The sequence below is a fragment of the Psammomys obesus genome, unplaced genomic scaffold (assembly GCF_907164565.1).
Source record: "Psammomys obesus unplaced genomic scaffold, mPsaObe1.curated_primary_1811, whole genome shotgun sequence".
NCBI classification, from domain to species: Eukaryota; Metazoa; Chordata; class Mammalia; order Rodentia; family Muridae; genus Psammomys; species Psammomys obesus.
Window position 1 is genome coordinate 2087035 of NW_026596443.1, and position 19103 is coordinate 2106137.

Genomic DNA, 19103 nt, shown 5'->3' on the forward strand with positions numbered 1-19103 from the left:
GCTTTTTGTCTTGGTTAGGGTTTCTACTGCTGTGATAAAAAGCAACTTGGTGAGGAAAGGCTTTATTTCATCTTGCAGCTTGTAGCTCAGAAAATCCAAATAGGAACTAAAGCAGAGGCCATGAAGGAGGCTGCTTACTGGCTTGCTCTTTATGCCTTATGTTTTGTGGGGTTTTGTTTTGTTTTGTTTGTTTTGCAAGACAGGATTTCTCTGTGTAGCCCTGGCTGACCTGGAACTTGCTCTCCAGACCAGGCTAGCCTCAAACTCAGAGATCCCTCCCACATGCTGGGATTAAAGATTTGCGGCGACAACCAGGTGTGCTTTCTTATCCTCTCTAGGACCATCCACCCAGGGAATGGCACCACCCACCGTGGGATAGGCTCACCCACATCTATCATTAATCAAGAAAATGCCCCACAGGCCCTGCAGGCTTACCCACAGACCATGCTGGTAAGGGGCCATTTTCTCAACTGAAGTTCTCTCTTCCCGAATGACTTATCCTGTCTCGTGTTGACATAGAAACTAGCCAGCCCACACACTCCTTCAGTCAGGCCAGGTGGTTCCTTCCCTGACACACTTGGTCATGGTGAATGGGTCTGTGTGGAGATTTCCACCTGCTCCACACTCCAGCCCCAACATTACTTTCTTCATAGCAGCTGCAGCAAAGAGATGTGGCTCATGGGCTCTAAGTGGTCCTTGTCTAAGGTACATGTCTCACTGTAGCTTCCAGCCAAGTGTGACTTGTTCTCATCTTCTCTTGTCTGATGTACATTTTCACAGAGAGGAGGCTCCATCGTCCTCACTTCCTGTCCCATGTTTTATAACACGGCCTAACACAGAGTGGTGAGCTTGTGTTATTTCATCCTCACAGCACTGTGAACCCCAGCTGACTCACGACAAACAGAGCCTTGCCATATGTCCCAGGCTGTCCTGGAATTCTGGATCCCCTGCCTCCCAGGTACCTGAGATTACAGGTCTGTGCTATAATAGTCAGTGGCATCTCATCTTTAAGGAATCCTACTTCTCTATGGCCCAAGCGGAGCTGTGAATTGTGGCCTCTTGCCTGCACTCCCACAGGGTGGGGGCCATGGATGAGGGTGGCTAGTGGGAATTCTCCATCCTCTGACTGCAGAGAGGGGTGCAGGGCAAGCACACACCTACGCAGCACTGACTGATCATGGACAGAGAGCAGTCATTCTTCTGAGTTCAGAAGCTATAAGGATGTTATGGTGTGTGTGTGTGGGGGTTATCTGTTCATCTCTCTGTAGGAGGGCTTATAGAAGGGAAGAAAATAGAACCCACCCTAAGAGGCTCAGAGGTGCAGAGAATCACAGGTGCCATCTTAGGGTGCTGACTTTGGGCTAGGCCCTGTTACAAACACGTTAAAGAGAGTCTCCTTTACTCCCCTCAGAGAGGCCCTCAGATGTCACAGAGGGGGGTTGGGGAGAGGGAGGGCTTTGTTTAGTACACCTGAAGCTCTGCGGTCCATTCCCAGGATTGCACAAAACCCGAGAGAAAGCTGTAAGGTGAGAATGTGGGATTTCTCTCTCCACTTTACAAGGTGAGAAGTGGGCCCTGGACCTCCAAAAATGAACTCCAAGGGAGCTGTATTTGTCTGAGGAAAGTGCTGCCTCCAACCCAGGCATGAGGAGAATAAAGAGTTAAGCAGTGGGATTATCACCACCCACCTGGCTGCTGGAGTCAGGATTTGAACCCAGGCTGTAGGATTCCAAAGCTGTCAAGCAATGCCGCCTTGAGCCAAGATGAGCATTAAGGAAGCCGATGGAGTTACTCATTTATGAGTAAGTGTGAGAACTGACGGCATGCTAAGAGTGTTGGCTCTAGCTGAGCCTGGAGTCAGCTGACTCAGGAGCTCTCTAGTTAAGTAAGCCAATGCGTTCCCTGTTTCGCTTAAAATGGCTTGTACATCACTCGCAACCTTCCGATTTTGCTGTGGGATGATTTGTCTTAGAGAGAGGGACCTTCCAGCTCCAGTCTGTCACATCCTGGCACTACCCTTTACACTTGGACAAATCACTTGACCTCTCAGGCAGGTAAATGGCAGGTTCTTGAGGCAGCTGTGGCTGGAGACAAGGCAACTCGTGAACGCACTTAACACTCTGCTAACACGATTTAAGTAGTCAATCATTGTTGGACCTCTCTCTTCCCTCTCCCTATTAGGAGTAGGTGCTCGGCAGCATTTGTTGAATTGAATTAAGCCCTCTGGAGACTGCAGGATGCTGCCTGGGTTTGAAAGCAGCCCGAGCTGCTTTGACTCACCAATCAGAAAGCTTCTCAGCCCGAGAGATGCCTCACATCTCTATTTGGTTGTTTAAAAAAAAAAAAAAAAAAAAAAAAAATCTGCCCTTCCCTCTGTTTCCCTGGTAGCTGGAGGATTTCAGTCTCTCCAACTGAAAAACAAAAAACAAAACCAAAAACCAATGTCTGAAGCAGGCACCTCAGAGGTGGCCTGGGCTCTCCTGTCTCTTGGGTCCTCATCCACTGAGCTGGTCCTACTGCTTCACCTTCTGGGTTATTCTGAGCGCTACCTCTCTTCCTTTTCTCTCCTACCCCTGCCCTGGCTTCACTTTTCTGGATGCCTGCGACTGCCTCCTCCCTGGCCTCCAGCCATCGCCAATCCCACGCAGAGGAGTCAGAGACAGTATGCTCAGAAGGATCAGGCCTCCGTTAGCATAAAAGCGCCTTGAGGATGGTGACAAGCCTGAGGTGTAGCCGGCACTGACTAAGTGGCCAGGCTCGGCTCTGCCATGCTACTTCAAGCCACCATGCTCGCTCATGCCTCTTTCTCTTCCTGAACACCCAGGGAACCTCCTCCCCAGCCCTCTAGTTTTACTCATCTTCAAGAGCTCTTCTTTTCTTCTTCTTCTTCTTCTTCTTCTTCTTCTTCTTCTTCTTCTTCTTCTTCTTCTTCTTCTTCTTCTTCTTCTTCTTCTTCTTCTCTGGAAATACTCAGCTCCTACACCTACTCTCTGGGCCCAGGGTGATTCCCCTCTGCGCTCCCACCGCGCCCTGCATGATTCTGCCTTCTTCTGTTTTGACCTGATCACACTGCCGTTGTTATTAGCACTTTAAGGCCTGTGGAGATAATGCCTTTGTTAGTAACCCTTGACCCTACTGAGAGTCCTGCACCCAGAACCAGCCCCCTGCAGACAGCTTGCAAACTGTAAGTAAAGGGAGCAGGAAGAAAAAGGAAGAGGCTAAATTTGAAGACTGAACCTCTGCCCGATTTTCTTGGTCATGTCGTCCTTTGTGACCCGTGCCCTCAGCTCTTTTCTCACAGCAAATACAGTAGACTTACAGGCTGACTATTGGAAACTCCCTAGACCCTTTCTCACTTTGTAACGTTGGGAGGGGTCTCATTTCCTCACTTCACCAGTAGGAGAAAAAGAGGAAACTTTTCTTTGGGATGCCCCGAGGCTGGAAAATTGTTTGAGTTATTATATTACAGTTTTGGGTGCACCATAATTAAAAAGGAGACCTCTGACTACCTTAAAACGGCCTCCATTTCAGTTTGAAAATGATGAAGTTATTTCCTTACAACTAAATATAGATTATGAGTCTGTGCTGATGCATAACTTAGGCAAATGGATGCAAATCCCTGTGGACTGGGGGATCCCTATCTACTGAGTCACAAGACCCGAGGCTCTCTCCTGCGAGGACCTCCAGTCACACACCTAATACTGAGCCAGCCTGGTGGCTCAGGGAGAGCAGAAGGCACAGGGATTGTCACCCTGGGTCAGGCATGGTCAGGCAACCTGGGGGTAGCTGCTTAGAGCTTTTGTGGGAGATTCCATCAGGCACTGCTGGAGTTTCATTCTCTGTAATTCTCCTTTCCTCCTGTCTTAAACCTTATTCCTGTTAAAAAGAGATATTTCCCCTTTCTGCCTGGATTTTGAAGGCACCCCTGACCTGGCTTTGAGATCCTGGCTATATCTGCTCTGCTTTAAATCATCTGCTGATTCAAACTAAATCTGGCAGGAGGCTTCCTGCCTTTGGGATCACCCCTTATCCTCCATCCCCTCCCCCTCCGCTTTTCTCTTTTCTTCCTGATGGAAATTTGGCCTCCACTTGCCCTTGTGACTGGAAAAAGCAGCGTCAACTCATCAAAGCAGAACAAGGCTGATGCTTAGCGTCCTTGATCTATGGGTTACCAGGAAGGCCCAGGGTTACCCAGCTCTGTCTGGTCCCAGCCAGAAATGGGGGAGGGTTCTTCAGCAGGCATAAGGCCTGCCTGGGGCAGAGAACTTCATTAAATGGTGGGAAGAGATTGGGCAAAGGAGGAGGGTGGCTTTGGAAGGGAAAGTGTGGAGGTGAATTGGCAGCTGTCCCGGGTGGGCCAAGCTGGAAGGGAAGGTCAAAGGGAAGTGACCTGTTCCCTCGGGCCATCTGCTTCCTGGTAGATTCTGGGACCAAGACCACTGTATCCTCCTTGCTGTCTCTGGAGGGTTCCTTGGGCAGAGGAATGGAAGAGGCAGGAACATATATATACAGCTAGGAGTAGGCCCTATGTCTTCAAGGGAGCTGCTGGGGCCAGTTAGGAGAGTTTATTGATCAGCAGACAATGGAGTCCAAGCAGACTGTCACTTTTCAAGGTAAGTCCAAGTTACCATTTTGAGGACCTGGAGTCTCCAGAGAGGTGATAGGGACAGGGGCCTAGTCTAGAAGTTTCACAAGAAGAGGATGGAAAGAAGGAGGCTGGACAGAAGTCAGCTGAACTGTGAACCAAAAGATGATAGGAAGAAGGAAGAGTACCTTGAAGTTTAGCATCAAAATCTGAGGCATGGTGGTATACACCTGTAATCCCAGCATGTGGGAGCCTGAAGCCAGAGGTTGCCAAGAGTCCAAGGCCAGCCTTGGCTATAGTATAAGACCCTGTCTCAAGGGGAAAAAAAATCTGAACCAAGAACACACAATAGGATGGGCACTTTCTTTCATTCTTTTAATCCTCCCTCCCCACCTCGCTTTCTCAGTGGTGGTACTGGGAATCCAACCTGGTATATACCAAGCAAGTACTGTACCACTGAGCTGTATCCCTAAGCCGTTTCATCTTTCTTTAGCTGTGAAACATAATCTTAAGGAGGCACCCGCTTCCTTAGTCCCAGACAGCTTCTCCTGGCTTCCTGTGCAAAACTTCAACCTTCTCTAGCCCATGGAAATGAGGGGAAGGAGGAGATGGGTGTCACTTCTGGGCAGCATCCTTGAGAGAGAGATGCATACTTACTGTCTCCCTGACTGGGCATGTGCATGGTGGCAGGAGTTAGCCAGGCATCTCAGGCCTCAAGATAGAACCCACATGTTGAGGATAGCACTTCGACAAGACTGGACGAGTTTGGGTCACTGGTATCACGGAACTGCCAGATTTAGTCCTGAGCTGCTTATATTGAGACTGTTGCTGAGAGAGGGCATGCCTCCGTCTTATTTCAGCCACTGTTACTACGACAGTAACTGGATGCCTATCTTGTTTTGTTTGCTTGCTTTTCAGTCAGGGTCTTGTTATGTGGGTCTCCCACCTGAGAGTCTCCTGTCTGGGATTCTGGAGTGCTTGGATAAGTGGCGTGCCCCATCACCGAAATATATAACTGAGCAAATAACACAGCCGGTAGGGATAGAGAGCTTCCCAAGCCAGCCAGTGTTCTGAACGTTTTGTGTGACTTTGGTTTGGTGAGCAGGCTGCCGAGTGTAAACGTCCAGACTTATCTTCTCTTTCCTCACTGATCTCAACAGAGCTCAGGTGAGGTTGCCAGGGCCAGTACTTTCTCTCAAGACTCATTGCTTTCCAAAGAACCCACATTCATAAACCTATTCAGGGTAACATGCAGCCTCACTCCCTTGACCTAGCAGAAATGTCAGGCAACACAATAACTTAACTTATGCACAGTGGGATTGGTGGTCATTTCCTGGTGGCAGTGGCAGTGGACTCTTTGTGATCTATTAGCCTCCACCCTTCTCTCCCAGTCAGAAATGCCCACTGCAGAGCAAGGAAGTCAAGGCGACATTTTGGTTACTTGTGTGTGTGTGTGTGTGTGTGTGTTTTTTTTTTATAATTAATTTTTTTGACAATTCCAGATATACACATATACTCTAAACCTATGACCCCCATTATTCTCCCTGGCCCCCTCTTACTCCTGCTGAATCCCTTCTTCCCAGGTCATCTCCACTTTCATATGTATCTCTCAATCTGTGTGGTTTTTTATGTAGTAGCATCAGCTGGCTTTGAAATTCCCATCCCCCTGCCTCTAGCTCTCTGGTGTTAGTGTCACAGTGGAGCACCACTATGCCTGGCCAGAGCGATGCTCTAGAGGATTTGTCCTGATGTACTCTTAGCGTGTGGACTCTAATGTTGGAGTACTATTGTAATGAACCGCCACCCTGGGGGTCAGCTTGGTGATCGCCAAGCTCTTCTCCCTACCTGTGCTCTGCAGCTGCACAGAGTGAGGAGAGGTGAGTGCCATTCCTCATCATGGGCACAGACAGCAGGGACGCAGACTCACCCAAGCAGGTGTTTACCGAGCATGCCTCTCCATGTATCCTTGAACCTGTTCCTGCTTGTGGTACCTTGCTTAATGCCTGCTGCCTTTTCGATGGGTCCAGTGTCCATCCTCTCTAATGATTAGGTGTGTGGCCCAGAATGGCTCTTCTGGGAATCCAGTATGGTGGCCCAGCTAGGAAGACTGACAATGGGTAAAACTTAGTTCTGTTGTTCTGTGAATTCTTACTTTTAGCCGCCCCCACCCCTACCCCCAGCTGTAATCAGAAGGCCAGAGAATACCTCAAAGACCTCACTATGTAATAGACCTCATGAAAGAGGTTTATTGGGTGGGGATTGGGGGGGTAGTGGAGGGCAGAAGGCTGTCTCTGAGGGAGGATAGAAAAGAAAGGAGCAGACTGGGAAAGCGCGGGCTTTTATAGAGGCTACAGGACAGTGGAAGTGTGTGGTATTTGGCAGCTGGCGATGAGGTGGCTGAGTCGTGTGGCTGAGGTGGAGCTGAGCTGCTGGAGGCGGGCTGGGGGAGCACCTGGTTCTGGAACGTGGGTGGTTTTTGGTTTACCAACACTACTCTGAATTCCGAGTGCAACTAATTTCGAATAGGGTTTCTGTAATGAATAAGTTATGGAAGAAGCTTATTCCTCAGGTAACAGGCACTTGCTCTTGAGGAGGCAGAGAAGGATCTGAATTGTGGGTAACAGGCAGGAAGCCTAATGTCACTTGCATGAGGGTTGTGGTCTGGGATCCTGTCCTTTCCAGGCATGGGTGCCTAGACCTCTTTCCCTTCTGGGACCTTCCCAGGTACCAGAACAGCCTCAAGGTACACTATTTGCATGCCATCCCTGCAACTGTGTAAAGTGGTAGTGCTCCAGGAAAGCCCCGTTGTTGCTTAAGTCAGACCTAGGCGTGACAGTCCAGTAAACCAAGCAGAGATTTTAGCTGCTCTTCCAGCACCGAGCAGTGCTGCTGTCAAGCAATCCAGAAGCCAGACCTGTCTCCCTTATTAGAGTCCCAGGAAGAGGTCTGCCAAATTGAGTCAATAAAAATGCAAAGCACCCAGGCACGTTTGAATACCAGATAACTGTGAATGTCTAATGCTGAGCCCAGCCCAGTGCAATGACCGCATGCCAGGCATCTGGCACCCTGCCCAAGATAGAGGTGCTCCTCCCATTTCTTTCACTGACCTTGAAGGCATCTTCCTCTTTCTTCTCCTCTTGAGTAAATGGTTTCTTTAGAAGGCAGATAATTTAATACAAGATTAGCCCAACAAAGGCACCCATACAAAGTAGACCAACCAAGGGAGCTCCACATGGCTTTTTTAAGCAGGAAGCAAAAATGAGTGCTCTTAGGCCTTGGAGTTGCTGCCTTAATTTTCTGCAAAACCAGTCTTTCTCAATTTTAATTAAAACAAAACAAAACAACAACAACAACAAATTTTTCTTTCAAAAAGCTCTTACAGTGTAGCTCAGGCTACCTAGAACTCATGATCCTCCTGCCTCAGCTTCCCAAGTGTGGGGGATGGGGATGGGTCCTAGCAGTGTACCACCAAACTAGACAGAGCTAGTCTTTACGGAAAGAATGTCAGGTAGGCAGAAGCAGAGAACTGGGAGGGAGCCTCTTCTGACAGGCACTCAGATCCCTAACTCCAGTTAATCTTGAGGCCCACCCGTGTTTATTATGCGTTGATTAGGTTTTCTCAGATTCCACAAACTAAGTTCTTTTCTGCTCAAGGGCTGAGATCAAAGCAATGCAAGCTGCAACTCTTACTTCACTGTGCTGGCAAAAGTTGTCTCATTTCTTTTTTCCTGGGTTTGAGGAGGACATTGCCTTGCATCAGCCTCCCCACGTGGTCCCCAGCCCAGCAAAAGCCCAGTGAGTTTGAGGTAAGTTAATGAATGACTTGTCAGACATGGGGGACAAGCAGCCTGAGCTCAGCTGATTTCCTTTCTTCACAGGACCCTTTTTAAGTACCTCACTGGAAGCACCCCTCTACCCACCCACACTCTTGCCTACCACCAGCTGGCCTGAAAGGGGGCAAGGCTGTGCCTGGGAATGCACATTCACCAGAAGTACAGGAGACTTCTCAGTAAGATTCTGATTGCAGAAACACTGGCTTCAAATGCTGCCTCCCTGCATTTCTGTGGTTGATTTCCTCCCTTTCTTTACAGAAGGCTCTCCAGGAGAAAGTCCACTTGGGGCCCTCTAATGAGGCCCAGGCCCTGGATGTCCATGCCCAGGACAGTCCATGGGTGGAGCCAAGAAGAATGGGGAAGAGACCCAGATGGGCTTTCCCAGGGTGCTGCTAGCGGAGCTGTGGAAGTAAATCAGATGGACCTGTGCACTCGCACAGCACCCTGGTCCCCACAATACAGTAGGTTGTGGTGGCACACAACTGTAATACAAGCACTCTGGAGACAGAGGTAGGTGGATTGCTGTGAGTTCAAGGCCAGCTTGGTCAACAAAGTGAGTCCAAGACAGCTAAGGCTACACAGAAAAACCCTGCCTCAAAAACAAAACAGAACAAAACAGCTCTGGCTGTAGGCAAGCATGTAAAAGCATGTAAAGAAAATAAATCCTTACAGTACTCTGAGAAGCTGGAGGATCTAGGCTCACGCTGCCCCAGATTCATGGCACTTGGAAGCAGGACACACAAGCCTTGGTTTCTAGACCGGCAGGAAGATTAGCTAGATTTCTACTGTGTATCAGCCAGCCTGAAAGGAAAGACCCAACAAAAGCCTTACTCGGAGTCCCTGGAGAGCCTTGGCCCTGTATCCGAAGAGGCAGGGAGCAGAATGAACTCTTAATGTGTTGCTCCCACCCCCAACTCCACCATTTCAGGAGGAGAATTTCAGAGCTGGGAAGATTTGTTTGCCTTTTCACAAGTTATAATGTTCCTTTTTGTCAGACCAATTTGCAATACAAAAGGATGGCCTACCATTCAATTATGGGGAGAGGAAACAGAAAACAAACCAGAGCTTCCCAACATCAAAGTGAACATTATCTTTGGCAAAATGTAAAGAGATGTAGGGAGTGAGGGAAAGGCCTTCAGAAGTTTCTGTTAATAATGGCTTGTCAGGCCATCCTGAGGGCCCTTTCCCATGCCGCTCTTCTGCAGGATCTCGCTGTTTTTCCTGATTTTGTTGTGTTTTCTCTGTCCTCTCTCTGCATTTCTTTATCCACTGGCCTGTTTGTGCTGTGCTTGTCAAGTTTGTGTGTGACTCTTCTGCAATGGGAATTTTGGTACGGAGCAAGGACTCAGAGTCCTGCAGTGGTGTAGACCTCTTCCTCCAAGCTGCCTTGCCTCTGAGAGCTTATTGAGAACTGTACAGTGCAGCCATCTTGAGCTTCTTCCTTGGAAGAATAATCTAATCATTTAGTGACCCATTGACAACAAATAAAATCCATGCCACCACCACCATCCCACCCAGCACTGGGGAATCAAACAGGGCCTGGGCCTGCTGGTATGTTCTCTGTCTCTGAGCTCCACCCCTAACTGTTCAGCATCGCTTCTTCACCAAGAACAATGTGGTATTATTCACAATACTCTAGACGTACTATCTCATTAAAAATTCTTGATAACCCCACTCGAAGATGTGATGTTGTTCCTGTTGGACAAACAACAAATGAAGTCCTAGTGACACTAGGTCATTCGATTGATATCCTACAGCTGCTAAGAGGCTCGGGCAAAGTGGGGTCCCAGGTCTTCCTGACTCTGGAATCTGAATGAATTTGTATAGTTGACTCCTGTCTGGTTTTAGGGACTCCCTTGGTAGATCTGGGGCCAGCCAAGTCCCACACATTTTACTAAGGCCCTCCTCAGTTAATTGTGTTGAGGTTCCTCTCCATGCCAAATTCCTCTGGCGTTGTCATGTAGCCTCTTACGAGCTACACTACCCTGTTACTGGAGTTCTTCTGGAAGCGTTCTCCATTAGTCCCAGACAGAACTCCAGGCTGTTCTCCTAGTGAGAGGTAATCCAGAGAATTAGGACAAATCAAAGAAGTGGAAACTGTCTCCGCTGATGGAAATGTGCAAACAGTTGGAGGCTCTGAGACTGATTTCGCCGGGATACCATCTCCTCACAGCAGTCTTCACTCTGCTCCAACAGGGGACCCTGGGGTAATTGTCGCTGTCTATTTCCCCGCTCTTTACTAGCAGCATCAGCATGGCTGGAGATTTGAAAGCTGTGCCCAGCTCTTGAGCATTCACAGAGGTGGGGGGCTGGGTAGGGCAGCAGCGCTCTACACAGAGGCTAGTAAGGCTCCAAGGAGCAGGAGGAAACCTCAGGTTGTAGGTTCCATAAGTTTCATGAAAAACTGGGGAGTCATTTGTTTTTTTCCTGCCCTGCCCAGGAAGGCCTAGCCCCATTTGTCTCCTTTCATATTCCTAAAAGGAAGTTGGTGGGATGAAAAAAACAAATGACTCTTCTTGCATTTAAAGCCAGGCATGTTCTTCCTCCCTCCCTCCTTCCCTCCTTCCCTCTCTTTCTTTCTCTTTCCCTCCCTCCTGGCCCCCTTCTGTCTGTCTGTCTGTCTGTCTGTCTGTCTGTCTGTCTCTCTCTCTCTCTCTCTCTCTCTCTCTCGTGTGTGTGTGTGTGTGTGTGTGTGTGTGTGTGTGTACATGTGTTTCTCCTATTCCTTCCCTCCCTCTCAAGATTTTGGAACTGGGACACTCAGATTTCCTGACTTACCTGAAACTGGAAAGTCCTGGGACTTTGGGGCTGAGGCAGCTCTGTGTTTTTTTTTTTTTGTTTTTTTTTTTTTTTTTTTTGTGTGTGTGTGTGTGTGTGTGTATGTATGTGTACATGTGTCATGACATGTATGGAGGTCAGGGGACAACTTTGTAGAGTTGGTTTTCTCCTTCCACTTTTACATGGGTTCTAGGGATCAAACTTGAGTCATTAGACTTGTCCAGCAAGTGCCTTTATCTGTCAGGACATCTCACAGATCTTTTTACATAAAAAATATAATTTATTAGAGACAGGCAATGGTGGCACATGCCTTTAATCCCAGCACTCAGGAGGCAGAGGCAGGCAGATCTCTGTGAGTTCAAGGCCAGCCTGGTCTACAGAATGAGTTCCAGGACAACCAGGGCCAAAACAGAGAAAACTTGTCTGGAAAAAAACCTATCTATCTATCCGTCCGTCCGTCTGTCTGTCTATCTATCTATCTATCTATCTATCTATCTATCTATCTATCTATCTATCTATCTATCTTTCAGGTCTGTTAGGAAGTAGGAGTGGGGCTGGGAGGGAGGAGAGAAGTTGTCACTTCCCCTCTTGCCAGAGCTCGATTGTTTCCTGTTCTTAATTTTATGAAATACCTTCAGACCCTGTCAGTGAAGCTCCCTTTCTGCTAAAGGGAGCACAGAAGAACTTTACTCCCCGCGGTCAAATGATTCTTCACTGTAGTGCTTTTCTTGCCTGAACACATGGCACATGCACGTGTCTCATTCATGCCGCCATATTTGGGGAGTTTTACTCTAAGACAGAACAGCACAACGGAGAACAGCAGTTTCCTGCCTGCAGACTGTTAGAGCTGGAAGGACTGTGGGTGGAGGCAGCACAAGAACTCATGCTGGGTGGAATGCAGTTGTGGAGATTCCTTCCTTCAAGGGCAGGTGACCAACGACGGGTGACCAACAACGGGTGACCAATGACAGGCAGTCCTGAGTCCTCGTCTGCCTCATGGTCTGTCTCACTGAGGTCAGAGCGTTGGGGAGAGGGGGTATATCACTGCAGAGCAGCAGGGGAGCTGACACCACGCTTCTTCCCTTCAGCCTAGCATGGACTGAAGCAAGAACGTGGCAGGCTCCAGGCTAGGCTGCCTTCTGGAAGCTCTCAGGATGGATGCCTGGTCAGCCCCTTTGTGAAACACCTTCCCCCTTGCTGTTATCAAGACTCGGGGCTGTACACGCCATCCTGAGAAGTTATTTATTCATTTTACTAAATTGAAACAGTTGACTTCTTCCCCCTCTCTGTGGTTCAATGTCAAGATTAGGAAAGGAAGAAATGTGTTAGCTGGGTATGTGTATAAGTAAGAAGTGGGAAATGGGGGGCTCTCCAGAGAGCTCCCCACTACAACCCCCAAACAAGTATCAGATGCCTTCCCCCATAAACACTTTCTTTGACTGGAAACAAGTGTGTGGACAGGGCAGGGTACTGAAGTTTGAATGCAAACATGGGAAAGGAAGTCTGGCTCCTGCAAGAGAATAAGAAACAAAAGGTAAAGTTGGGTGCAGCCGTGGCTGCTAAGCAACAAAGATCTGGGTAAAGTGATTGTTCCAGATCTATCAAGTCCCATTTCTAAGTAACTACCTAGTTATTTCCTACGACCAGCAGAGTTCTGTGAGCCGAGCTGCCAGGTAGTCCGCCATGTTCAAACGAATGTGGTGGGAAACCCTACCTTCCTCGTGGCCAAGCACTCGGCAGGAGTAAATGATGACACTCTGGAAGCAGAGCACTAATGCATCCATTCACAGCATAAAATACAACAGCAAATCTGAAAGCTTGGAGGAGAAAATGTGCAAGAGTGGCCAAGAAATAGAAGAGAAAAATAATGACAAAAGACCTTAAAACCTACGCTAAAGCTCCAGAACTAAAACAGAATGCACTGTGATCCACAGCTCCTCCACCAGGCACATGGGATGCCTGGGTTCTCTTGAGTCTACTCATAGTAGCCAAACATGGAATCAACCTATGGTTTCTCCAATGGACGAGTATACAAAGAAAATGAGGCGGTGATGGGATACTGTTCAGCTCTAAAAAGGAATGAAATCCTGTTACTTGTGACAGTATGTACAGCTCTGGAGGATACTATGTGAACTGAGATAAGGCAGTTAACAAAAGACAAACGGCATGTTTGATTCAAAATGGTGGAATCTTATAGGCACTGGGTCATAGAAACAGAGGTTAGAGGAGTAATTAGCAGAAGCTGGTAAGGAAAGAGGGGAGAAGAGGGTGGAGATAGGTTGGTTAAGGGGGCCAGGGATGTAGGGCAGTAATGGAGTGCTTGCCTTTGTATGTGTGTGGTGCGAGTCCGGAACTGCAAAGCTAAGTTCTAGCCCTCTGCAGTACTGTAGCATGACTGGAGTCAATAATGATTTATTCTATACTTCAAAATAGTTTAAAGAGAAGATTTTGGATATTCCCAATGATAATCACTGCGGTCAACGAGTATGCTAATTACCCTATTTCCCAAATATATGCTGTCTGTGTATATCAAAATATCGTGGAAGCTATAAATGATACAGCCATTGTATCAATGAAAATAATAAAGGTTCATTTAAAAAATAGCATATAATTTGTGCCTTATACCATATCTAAAAATAAAATTCCAAGTGAAATATAGAGCTAAATATATTTTATATACATATTTGTATATATAATACATATATACACACATATATTTGTGACTTTTTATTTATGTAGATTGTATAAACACATATATGTATATGTGTACATATACATACATACATATATTTTTTTATATATGGAAAAAAACCCAAACATAAAAGTAGTGTAAGAAAATAACATTGAAATAAAGCTAGTTCAGTCATAAATACAAGAAATCAAAATAGAGATTATTATCAAATATTATGGTATAGAAGTATTAAACTCCTTTTTGAAGAAAGACATTATTTTAAAAAGCCAAATAGCCAGACAGTGGTGGTGCACGCATTTAATCCTAGCACTCAGGGGGGCAGAGGCAGGTGGATCTCTGTGAGCTCAAGGCCAGGTTGGTCTACAAAGTGAGTCCAGGACAGCCAAGGCTACACAGAGAAACCCTGTCTTGAAAAAAAAAAACCAAACAAACCAAAAACCAACCAATCAAACAAAAACAACAACAAAAACATCAAGGGGCTGTTGAGATGTCTCAGCGGGTAAAGGTGGTTACTACCAAGGCTGAGGAGCTGAGTTCAAACCCTGGGGAAGCACAGAGTAGAAGAAGAGACACAACCGCTGAGAAGTGTCCCCTAACCTCCACATGTGTTTCTGTCTGGGCAACGCACACACACACACACGTATAACAAAAATTTTAATTTTTTTTTAATCAAATGATCAGCACTTGAGGCAAGAAAGGAGGATTGCCGGTTCGAGACCAGCCAGGGCTACACAGTGAAGGCTTGTTTCAAGAACACAAACCAAAGCCAGACATACAAACAAAATAAAACAACATCAAAGGAAATCAAAATACAGGTAATAAAGTAAAAGAAAGTGTTTGCAGCATGTAAACCAGGAAGTTATTATCAGTTGTATGTAAAAGAATCTTTGCAAATTAATAAGAACACAGTGTACCTCAAAGATAATTTATAACAAAGTTAGAAACACATCAACCAGCCATCATACTGGTTTAAGATAAAATACAGGATGTTACATTATCAAGGCTTTGGGGAGTGAGCTCACACACACACCCTTTATTTTATTCTCTCTCTCTCTGTAGATGCACACATGTATGAGTTCACATTTGTGTGAAGTCTTGACCTTGTTTGGAGGGTGACCTTAGTGTCTTCTTCAGGGGCTCCCTACCTTGTGTTTTCAGACAGGTTCTTTCACTGAACCTATTGCTCACTGGGTCACCTAGGGTGACTGGCCAACCTGCTCCCAAGAGCTGCCTCTCTGTGTTCACTGGACTGCTAGGATTATAGACCTGTGCTTCACTCTCAGCTTTTTTTTTTTTTTTTTTTTTTTAAAGCGAGCGCTTTAGTGTCATTTCTTTTGCCCCTCCCCCGCTTTGGAGGGTCTCAGCCGGGATTGGCTTCATCTTCCTGTAATTCCAGTATGTGTTGAGGCTGAGGGAGTCAGAGGTTCAGAGTTCAAGGCCAGCTGGGGCCACACAGAAAGACCTGGTCTGAAATGACTGTAGTAACGACAGAAATTAGATAGTCAAACCTTATAATCCTCTCGAGTGCTGGGATTACAGGCATGTGCCACCATGCCCAGCTCACGAATGTATCCTCATAATGACTGGAATATAAATTAGTAGCTGACGTGGACGAGGTAGAAAGATACTGCTGAGCATGCCACAGTGCGTGGGCTGTCTCCCCTACAACAAATCAGTTAGGACAGACTGGCAGTAAGACCCTGTGTGGGTTGTCTTAACAGTCTCTCCAAGTCCAGAAGATAAAAACAATGGAAAGCGCCCAGCTGTCCAGCGAAGCATCCACTAAGCCAGTTGGCCGGTGTCCTCCAGGAGAGCAGCTGGAATGATGTCCCAGGCACAGGAGCCACCCAAGCCTGGCTGTTCTCCAGAGAGGTTTACATCTTTCCTATCAGAGCTGCGCTCACCAAGCTGCTTTTGTTTTCAGACTTGGAAATGTTCTTATTGCTGCCATTATGCAACTTGGCCATATATTACATAAATCAGACTTTCCCAATCTTGGTATTGACATTCATCAGTGAAACGTGAATGCAAAGATAAAGGAGCTGACTGCAACAGCAGAGATGGGCTGTGTCCCCACAAACTTGGCTCCTGAGACCCCAGGACAGTTCTGGGCACTGTGAGCTGAAGAGGAACTCGCTGCTTCCTGCCGTTGCAGTGAGTTTCCAGAAACAGAGTGCCTTCTTTATCTCCCGGTGCCCCTCTTCTTCTCACGTGATTAATCCAAAAGCAAAACCTTGTGTTGGGTGTGGTGGCACAGCCCTGCAAAGCCAGTATTTGGGAGGCAGCAGCAAGGGACTGGAGTGAGTTTGAGGTCGGCCTAGTCTATATAGTGAGTGCCAGCTATGTGTGGGAGACCTTATCTGAAGGGCTGGAGAGATGGCTCAGCGGTTAAGAGCACTGTCTGCTCTTCCAGAGGTCCTGAGTTCAATTCCCAGCAACCACATGGTGGCTCATACCATTTATAATGTGATCTGATGCCCTCTTCTGGCATGCAGGTGCAGATAAAGTATTCACATAAAATAAATAAAATTTAAAAAAAGAAGAAGAAGAACTAGCACCTGGGAAGCTGCATGTGGAAACTGCAGAACCACAATAAAGGAAAGCCAGTGGTCAGTTAGCAGCAACTACTTGGGGCTCTTATGAGCAAAATCCCCAGGACACCTGTTGTTCTTGAACCATTATACATATGTGGCCTTGAGTGCCGGGGCAGATCATGTTTCCTTAACTAACATTACTGGATGACAATTTTGGAAATATTTGTAAGAGTTCCACAAAATTTGCCATGAAACCCAGGATTGGTGGTGGTGCATGCCTGTAAACCCAGTACCTGGAAGATAGAATCAAGAGGGTCAAAAGGTCAAGGCCAGTCTGAAGAAAACAAAATCAAGAACTGAAGAGGTGGCTCAGTAGGGTAAGAATGCTTGGGCACATTAGCATGAATCCTTGAGTTCAAATCCCCAGAACTCATGTAAAAGCCAGGTGTGCATTCAAAGTTTATTTTTATTTATTATTTTTAACTTTTAAGATTATTTTATGTGCATGGGTGTTTTGCCTGTATGTATGTCTGTATATGATGTCCATGCCTGGTACCTGAGGAAGCCAGAAGAGGTCACTGGATCCCCTGGAACTGGAGCTATAGACTGTTGAAAGCTACCAGTAGGTGCTGAGAATTGACCTGGATCCTCCGGAAGAGCGGCCAGTGCTGTTAGTCCTTGAACTATCTTTCCAGCCCATTTTTGTAACCTGCAACTACATTTAGGTGTGTGTGTGTGTGCGCACACACACGCCTATGACTGTGTGCACGTGACTGCAGGAGTCTGGAGGTGTCATACCCTATGGAGCTGGAATTGTAAACAGTAGTAGGCTATCTGCTGTGGGCGCTGGGAACCAAATCTGGGTGCTCTGTAAGAGCGGTGCATGTTAGGCCATCTTTCCAGTCCTGGTCATATTTCTTTTGAAGAGTTTTTAAACTCTTGTTTTGTTTTTTAAGGAAATCTTGTACTTCGAATTGCCAGTATGGTTCACCTGAGAAAATTATCTTGAAACCAAACCAGCTTCAAAGTGCTTCATTTTTATCAAAATATTGATCTATCTGGGCATAGTATCATAGGCCTGTAATCTCGGTACCTGGGAGGCTGAGGCAGGAGGATTGCAGTGAGCCTGAAGATAGACTGGGCTACACAGTCATGTTCTGTCTCAAAAAAACAAAAACCAAATGAAACAAAAGGAGCTTGGCCTGTATTGAGGGCTTTGGGGGTACCAGACACACAGCCTACTACTTTTTCCTTTTATTTATTATTTTTGGGTTGTTATTTTCTTGTTTTGTTTTTTTGACACAGGGTCTTGCTATGAGCCCAGGCTATCTTGGAACTTGCTTTAGCCTTTAGCCTCCTTAGTGCTAGAATGGTAGGTGTGTGTTCCCACACCCATCACACTTAAACAACATTCTCTCTTCCTTTTTTTTTTTTTTTTTTTTGTAGTCTTGAGGATCAAACCCAGAGCCTCATATATGATAAGAAAGTGCTTTACAAACAAAACAACCCAAGCAATTTTAAATTGAAATTAAATATGTAAAGTAGAACTTTTTTAAAAATTACTTTACCTGGCTCTTATACCACTTGTCCTGGTCTCACAGGATGAGGCTTCTGGTGTTCTTCCATTTTACAGATGAAGAAATGAGGCTCACACAGGTAAGGGGACCTCCCTAGGGCACATGGCTAGCAAGTATGAGAGCCAGAATTTACCTTTATATCCTGATCCCAACGTTTATCCTGAAAGTTCCATTTTTCCTTCCTAGGAGCTCAGAAGTGCCTAGTGCATGGCCCACTAGTTCTGTGTGCCACTCTGTCTGCCAGAGAGCCAGCCCACACCATGGGCAGCAAACACTCCCGTCTGAGTTACTCATTTGGTACATACTTGCAGAGGAAATTAGGTGTATGAAGAAAGTATCCAAAGACTGTGGAGCTCAGTGGTAGGACATTTGCCTGACATACACTGAGCCCTGGGTTCTGTTAGCAGCATGGAGCCAGGAGGCACAGAGCCTGCTCTTGCGTCCTTCTGCACACGCCCAAGCACAGGTCCTTCTTGCCACCCTGGCTCTTAGGCTTCTTCTCATCAGCAAAGAACCAACAGTTCATAGTCTCCACATAGTCTCTTCTTTGAGCCTTGCGACCATCCTGTAAAGTGGACAGGACACATTTAACTGTATCCTACAGAAAACTGAAGCTGATGTAGCTAAGCAACATCCCAAAGTCCCATGTGACAGCGATAGCCAGGGAACACAGTATGGGGTGCTAGGGCTGTACCTGTGGAACTGTGCACTCCTCTCTTAACTGAGGCAATGTGCTTTGGTGCCACTTTTGACAGTCTGATCTCACCTTTGTATTAATTTTCTCTATGACCTTCCACTACTTTATTCCTTCTTGGACTTTGTGTTTTGACTTTTGAAGACTACTCCTGTGTTCTGTTACTATAAACTGCTATGTGGAGAACTCATCGAAAGTATGTTTCGGAATAGGCTGCCTGTGGAGTAGAAGCGGCTTAATTCTAATTTTCAAAGAAGCTGCAAACACTGCTTCCAGGGTTGGTGCTGTAGCTCAGTGAGGCAGTAGAATGATCGAGTGTTGTGTGTAAGGCCACGGATTTGACCCCCAGTTATGAAAGAGAAAACAAACCAAAAACAAACAAATTTTGCCAATACAGAAAGAATGTGGGT